The sequence below is a fragment of the Cygnus olor genome, chromosome Z (assembly GCF_009769625.2).
Source record: "Cygnus olor isolate bCygOlo1 chromosome Z, bCygOlo1.pri.v2, whole genome shotgun sequence".
In the NCBI taxonomy this organism is placed as follows: domain Eukaryota; kingdom Metazoa; phylum Chordata; class Aves; order Anseriformes; family Anatidae; genus Cygnus; species Cygnus olor.
The window spans coordinates 1,928,765-1,936,560 of NC_049198.1; the positions used below are offsets into that span (position 1 = coordinate 1,928,765).

The 7,796-nt window shown below is 46.1% G+C and overlaps 1 protein-coding gene across 2 annotated transcripts in view; it reads right to left on the reverse strand.

The window, feature by feature from the left end:
• DCC (DCC netrin 1 receptor) overlaps window positions 1-2,181 on the reverse strand; it is a 423,032-nt gene extending 420,851 nt beyond the window's left edge. The window contains exons 1-2 of one of the 2 annotated variants that reach the window (XM_040540171.1): window positions 1,907-2,181; window positions 1,294-1,336 (exon numbers count right to left, since the gene is read on the reverse strand). The gene's annotated coding sequence lies outside the window, so the exon portion shown is untranslated. The remainder of the gene's footprint in view (window positions 1-1,293; window positions 1,337-1,906) is intronic. The other variant, XM_040540170.1, reaches the window with a different exon arrangement.
• Between the last annotated feature and the right edge of the window lie 5,615 nt (window positions 2,182-7,796).

The following is a 7,796-nucleotide window of genomic DNA, read 5'->3' on the forward strand; positions in this document are numbered from 1 at the left end:
CATGATTCAATGTCTTTACTGGAGCCGGGAGCTCCTCCGTTTTATTTTTTTTCAGTAAAACCCGCTTTTTAAAATCCTGTCACCAACTTGGAAGAAAGCTTGGGCCGATTTCCCTGCCTCTGGTCATGCTAATCCATGTCTGGCTGTATTGCTAATTCATCAGAGCCAGAGATGGCTCTGCCCGGAGGGCCGCAGATCTCCTCCTAAGCACAGATTTGTTTCTTTTGCCTTGGGTGCAGAACAGATTGCACCGAAGGGCACCATTTCCCAAACATTCCCCAGAACAGGAATTTACCAGCTCCCTTAGAGGCGCGTTTCCCTCGTATCCTCAACGCGCAGTAACTTTTTTTTTGGAACAACGTGGGAACGTTTCCAACGAGTCTGCAAAACATATGCTTGTTTGCCCGGTAGTATTACCCTGCCCACTTGGATCCTGGAAATGAGAAAAAGCTTTTGTCTAAAACGGGAAAAAGAAACAAACTCCCTTCTGTCGGTACGGGGAGGTTTGTCGTGGGTGGCTGGTGAACAGTTTTGTTTGAAGCCCCTAGTTAAAAATATTGGCAACGCCACCTTTGTGCTGTATGGATCCCGGTAATGAGATATTTTAGAAATAAGGAGAAAGGAAGGGATTTGCTTCGAAAAATTATAGGTATCAGAGCCGCGAGGACTTTTATCAGCTGCCAGGAAGAAAATAGGCGTAGGTTCAGTTTTGGAGCCCCTCCAAATTTACTGTTTGGCCCTTCGAGCGTTCTGTTGCTTTTTAGGACACTCCATTGTGCTGTTTGTAAGACAAATACGGGGAGCCCTGTGATAGCGTATGGTGTGTAGGAGAGAGTAAATGGCTGCATAACGCTTCCTGGTGAGGTTTCTGTACTAATTACTGCTTTTTTTTTTCCTCTTTTCTCCAACTGTATTGTTCCAGGATAATGAAAATTGTCCCCTTGCAAAAGTTTGCGTGACGGTTTCTTTTTAAACATCGCTGGGAAATATATATTTTAGAGCTATAATTATCCAGACTTGATGAGTGCAAAAAAAAAAAAAGTTCAGTTTCACTTCTCTGCGCTTCCAACTTTCAGCACTCCAGGTGGAAAGTATTGTTGTGTAATTTACTCTTTAAAATTAAGAAAAAAAGAAGGTACAGTTGCCGGTAGCAAAACTACCTTCGACAAACATAGCTAAAACAAGTGTCTGGTAGTATATGCAAGCTGTTACCATGATTGGACCTGAAGGGTTTGGGATTATGCTTGAACAACAGGAAACCACCAGGAGAGCTGGGAAGAGAGCTTTGATCACCTTGTTCGAGGCTGTCGCCGGCTCACCAATATTTCTGCACGTCCTGTAAGTGAATTCTTGACATAATAACGTGCTCTCAGCCAGCCGCTTGCTTTCGCTTGAGCTGGTGACAATAGTTAGCGTTTTCTTCATCTGCCTAAGGAAACCAGCAAGTAAAGTAGAATTGGATCTGTATTTGGGTTCCTCCAAATCACAGAAACACAAGGTCGGAAAGGACCTACAAGATCAGCTAGTCCAACCGTCCTAGCACCAATACTACCCACTGAGCTACTACACCATATCTCATAGCACCTTGTCCAGGCACTTCTTGAACACCCCCAGGGACGGTGACCCCACCGCCTCCCCGGGCAACCCGTCCCAATGTCTGACTGCTCTTTCTGACAGAAATGTCTCCTCATTTCCAACCCGAACCTCCCCTAGCACAACTTGAAACCATTCCTTCTAGTCCTATCACTAGTTATGGATGAGAAGAGGCCAACCCCAGTTCCCCACACCTTCCTCTCAGGCAGTTGCAGAGAGCAATAAGATCTCTCCTGAGCCTTTTCTTCCCCAGATCAAACACCCCCAGTTCCCTCAGCCGCCCCTCACAGGACTTGTGTCCCAGACCCCTCACCAGCTTTGTTGCTCCTCTCCCGGCAGCAGCAGTCTCAGGCACTCCCTGCAGCAGGAGACCTATACAGCCACGGATCTGGACAGATCTTTGGGTCGCCACAGCCTTTTTGTTGAAGACCATGGCAAAAACGGCGGTCACGGAGACTGCCAGCACCCAGGACGGACTCACGCGTTGGTCGCCCCCCCCCCCCTCCCGGGCCTGGTGGGCAGAGAGGAGCCGCCGCCATTTCGGGGGCTTCTCCTGTGCCGAGGCCCCGGCACCGCCCGCCCCCCGTCAGCCTCTCAGGGCCCGGCCCCGGCGCTCCCCGGGCCGCCCCCTAGTCCTGCGCTGTGCCCTAGTTCCAGCAGGTTTTGAGCAGCAGGTTTTTATTCCCCATGACTGTAGGGGCTCCACACTTTCACGTGTAGCACTGGCTGTGCCTTCCATACCCTAGCACATTCGTCTTTTAATCCAGTAACCGATAAACGGTGCCTCAGTCCTCTCGTGGCACCAAGGGACTCCAAGGTGAACGCCTCACAAACGCAGCTGCTTTTAGCAAGAAATTCAATTCAGCTATCTGAGAGATGACTATTCCCGTTTCTTAGCCAACCCCACCCACTCCAAGTTTGTTCAGAGATATTTGCAAATAGCGTTACATCCTCGGCAAACACCACGTAATTTCAGGCCAATCTCTCTTGGCTGTCTGTTCTGTTCTTCCAGCACGTGCTAAAGAAGGAAAGGTTAATACCAGAGGTTAGTGCAAACTGAATAGAAAATAGATTGAGTAACACTTTAATATATTGAATCTAGTAGAAGACATCGCAGTAACTTGGACGCGTTAGCTACTCTGGGAGTAACACCCCCAGACACCAAGCTAGGTGATAATTTCTCTGCCTTATTCTAGTCTCGGACACTGCAAACCAAGCAGTCACTGCCCTCGGACAGGGTTTTTGCTCTCTTTGCCCTACCAATCTTGTCAAAGTGATGCGGCAAAACATAAATTTACCCTCCTCTTTACCAGCAGGACAAATAAATTCCTGTGTCGCTCCCACTGACTGGAGCGCTCCACTACCACAGCCCCTCGCAGGGGCTGAGATGCCGGGGCTTCAGGAGAAGACAGATGAGCATGGACATGGGTGAGGAGAGGAAAGCCAAATGGTCACACTAGCCAGGGCCTCTGCCACAGGGAGAGCCAGCTCTTTCTGCTTCACACAGCGCTTACACCGATAACGTCCCTACAGACAGTGAATTGCTCAGACCTTAGAGAGCAGGCACTGCGTTAGCAGCTTCACGGGAAAAAGAAGGGGTTCATTTGGCTTTACACAGCACCTGATGCTACAACGGTGAGACAGAGAGGACAGTTTGCAACCTCAGACCCTGAAGACTTCGTGGAGAACCACTCTGCTGCTGCCATCAAAACCAGCAGCTCACAGGGCAGCACAGGACCATCTACCCAGTGCCAAACCAAACAAAGACGCCTTGGGATGCAGCCTGCACGCAGCAAAGCAATTCACGTTTCAAGGGACAAAATGAAACAGGTCATTAAAGTATTTCGCTTCAATCCTGCCACAAAGGAGCAGTCGGTATGTTGCAGTCTCAAGGTGCACTGTCTTGAGCAACTCAAGAGAAAAAGCAAGAGCCCCTGCTCCAAATGCTGCTGCAGCAGAGGACGAGCCCTTCAAAGGGATTTGCCTGTCCAGCCCGCGTGCTGTTGACTGCTGCATCACCTGCCTGAAAGCATGTGGGTGAAGAGCTCTAATTCATGGGCTGGAGATGCAACAAACCCCTTTCATTTCAGGATGAATATCAGCCCAGGCTGATCTTCCTCTGTGATGTATTCATAGACATAAAACAAACAAAAAAAGCTTTAAAATCCCATTATTTCAGAAAGAGGGATTTATTTTCAAGGATTTTTGTTCCATTTTGTCCCCCCCCCCCTTTTTTTTTTTTTACTGATTTTTGTATGCATTAGTATGCATTTTTATATGCACACCTCTACCTGGCAGTGGAGAAGCAAGGATTCCCACCAAAGATGAAAACTTTTTGCTCTTTTGTACCGGAGAATATGATTCCCTGGGCTTGGGAAGCACCTTCACACTGCTGGACTGGAGCCCTGGTGTAGTCTGAACCAGCCCTGCCCCAGCTTGACAGCAGGCACCATTTTCCAAACCATTCCACAATGCTTTCATTAATCTGAGTATTTGCATGTGCATATTTTGGGGCATCTAATGGAACAAATGGTAACTTAAAACCACATTGGAAACTGTTCACTGGCACCGCCTGAATTTCCTAACGAGCCAGGCTTTCCTTTGCTTTTATCCCATATGGGATTCAAAACTGAAGCTCAGCTTTAAATCTTTTATAAGAAGGATGAGAGGTTGCATGGGTGGGTGCCCCACAGACCCCTGGAACACTGGTTTCCCTATGCATGCACATGCACGCTCCTGAAATGCTGTGGGCATGCAAGCTAATGAAAATTATTAATTGCCCATTCCCTGTTTTGCATGCCCACGTCTGGCAGACTAGAGGCCACAGTAAAAGCATAAAGCAAGAAAGATGAAAGGTGCACATTGATTACTGCTCAGAAGTGAACAGGCTGCTGATCAGTGGGACCGTAATACCTCATAAAGATGATAATGATTCTTCCCCCCCTCCTTTGCCATCCTCATAAACAAGCTCAATTCCATCAGGTTGCACGAAGGGCTCGAAGAACAATGAACAAACGTAATCAAAATGCCAATATGTTTGCATTAAGACTGGAATGAGCAGTGACATACCTGCACTGTCTAATCTCTGTGTCTTCTGCCTTGGGGTAAAGAGAAAGATATATCTCTCTTTAAAAAAAAAAAAAAGAAAAATGATATATAAAAAAAATAGAAAAAAGGAAGAAGAGGAGTAAGAGCTTTTATTTATTAATTTGTGGTTTCTTCTTACCAGTGGCCAGACTTGATGCCCAGGCCAACAGGGAACTAGAGGTGAATATCTCCTGTGTGTTGCTGTGGCCAGCTCACCATGACCCATATACAGTTTTTTGTACATGGAGAACTTTTTTTTTTTTATGATTTTCCATGGAGAAAGCAATGCATTATTTTGCAAGCCAGATTTCAGTGGGAGTTTCTGCTCTATGTCCTGTTCTAATCACAAGCTGAACTGATCACTGATCTGCTTCTCCTAATGATCTTTAAGGTGCTCTTGATACCACTGCATTACAGCCAGAAAAAAAAAAAAAATCCCTCCTGCTGCTGGTCCTGACATTCGTTACCCACTGAACTCACACACTGCCACAGCCCTGCTCGTGGAAAATCCTTCCTCGGGCTCTGAGCCGCTCTGAACGCTGGCAAAATGCACTCGAGTCCTCTCTTCCCTCTCTTGCCAAGGCAACTCCTGGAACCTCGTCCTGGGCTCGCCCTCCTAATGCCTCGATAAGCCTTGTTACGCTGCCTTTACACTCTAGTGATGTTGTGAATATTCTTCTTTAAACCCACTGCCCGGCGCTGGACATGATATTTCAAATGAGGTTTTACAAAGGCTTTGTGTAATGAAACCATTCTCTCCCTTGATTTTAACTAATCCTCTTGCTTATTCGCCATAAGACCTGATTAGCTCCCCTTGCATCTGCCACACACTTGGATCTTTACCTCCTAATTATCACATGCTTTTATCCCTAAGTCTCCTTCCTTTGCTGTTTCTGCACATCTGTTACACAAAGCAAGTTTGCCTTCCCTTCAAGCCGCCTCGCCTTACCTGCACGTGCACTGCATTTCCTAGGACTGCGTCCCAGATCTAAAACTCTTCCGAAAAATGTGTTCGCTTGACAGAGTAAAAGTGTTTTAAACATGAACTCATCAACAACGTTTTGTCTTCCTGAGTCTGCAGACAGCCTACAACAATAATTCATTCCCTTCAGCGCCACCTCACTTATCCCAATCATTTGTTGACTTCAAAGCTTAAATACGGTGATTTAAAGGTCACCACTCTTAGCTAGTCACTTAACCATAATTTTAGCAGAATTTATTCTGTTAACGTACTTCTTTTCCGGCTCAAATTGCCTCCCCAGAGGTCAAAAACCCCATCTGTCTCTCCCCTTCCAAAACCTCCAGCTGTGATTTCACAGTGATAAGTTGTCAATACAAACATTTTTGGCATATGGAGAAAGCTGAAGTGTTGGGCACAGTAAAACGAATATGATTGAGGGCTCCACAGCACTGATTATGTTATCCAGTTGTCTATTTAGTCCGTATAGAAATATCATGTTTATATCTAAATAAAACTACCCTGCAATTTCCATGTGTCGCTCCAGCGAGCGGAGGCGTTCGGGCTCGCATCGCCGCGGCTCTCAGGTTTCTGTCCCCATAGCCTGTAGGGTCGGTTCTCCTCACCTTTATGTGCCCTGTACCAAAGAGAAGTCTTTTTTGGTTAAATATGCACACAGATACATATATACCCATTTACAACCCTTATGATGAAAGACAGTGATGATGGAGAGTGCCAAAACTAAACCATTTTGGACTAGAATAAATGAAGTTACCTTTGGGAATGGCTCTGGGGATAGCAACTCTGCGTCCTCCCCTGTGCCGCCAGCCAGGAAGGGTGCTGGAAAAGTGCTGAGGATGCAAACAAAAGCCTCAAAACTAATTAGAGAATAGGAAGAAAAGCTGCAACAATCTAGCTCATCAGCAAGAAGATGAAGGGGTAAACGAGGATGGCTACAGAGGACTCAAAATTAATAGAGGAGGTCTCAGCTTAGCAGGCAAGATGTGGGGACAAGAACCAGCAGCTGGAAGTTTTAGCCACAAGAAGAATTTGAACCTGTAGTAGGGAACAAGTTTTTAAGAGTGACAGCAAATGCAAGGGGGATCTTTGCTTACAAGAAGTCCCACTGGCTTTGTGTTGTGCTAGATAATAAACCTAGCTCTTAAAAAAAAATATTGCAAGTTAGGAAAATATTCCTGATACAATAGGATTTCTTTGGTTTCTTTCTTTCTGCCCTTGTTTGCATCAATTTCCTGAATCCTGACAGCCATCAGATAGCCAAGAGAGGCTTTTTATTTTCCTCAGGCAACTACAGGAAAAAAAAAAAATCACATTTCTTAAAAAAAAACGAATCTTGTAGTAGTATATTATGAGGGAAAAGAGATCACGGATGGTCTCAGCTAGGCTCAGGCTGTTTGTGATTTTTGCTGCAGGAGATTTGGCCCTACCGAAACCACGTGTCCCTGCTCTAATTTAATGCAAATATTCTGAAAAAAAAAATAAATAAAACATTATTTTAAAAGCCACTGGCGGCTGCGTGGCACCTGTTTCTGTTCAGATTTACTCATAAAAGAGAAAAAACACGGCAGTGACTTGAGGTCGAAATAGAGTTAAGTATCGCAACAGGAGAGGGAAGGAATAAATCCCAGAAGATCGGGTTCGTTTTAGAGGACAATTTTATTTATATGCTGCAGTGATCACTTACACCCAACTGCAAACCCAGTACTGATGAAAGACTGAGAGGTTGCAGCATTCCCCTAACAAGGTGCGATTTAAGGACAAATTTTTATTTTTCCTAAGGAAACTTGCCATTTTTCAGTGTCCTCGTCACCCCACACTGAGTTAAATCATTTGATTTATTCCCCGAACTCTTTGCACATACCCAGCTGGCTTCTCAGACTGGGGCGCTCCAAGGCCTCAGGGTCTCTGTGAGAAGCCTGCAATGTATCTTCCCCCTGGTGGTGGACCAGCTCACGCCTGGAGGAGGTTTTGCTCTCCGAAGGGATTCGGCACACATGCATCACTCAGATAAATCACAGCTGGCTCAGAGAGGTCCGCCGCTCACAGGTGAGACAGCTCAGAACTGCAGGAGCCGCCCAGATAAAGGCAAGCAGGTGTCCCTTACCTCCAGGAAAACACAGGAGAAGACAAACAGCCT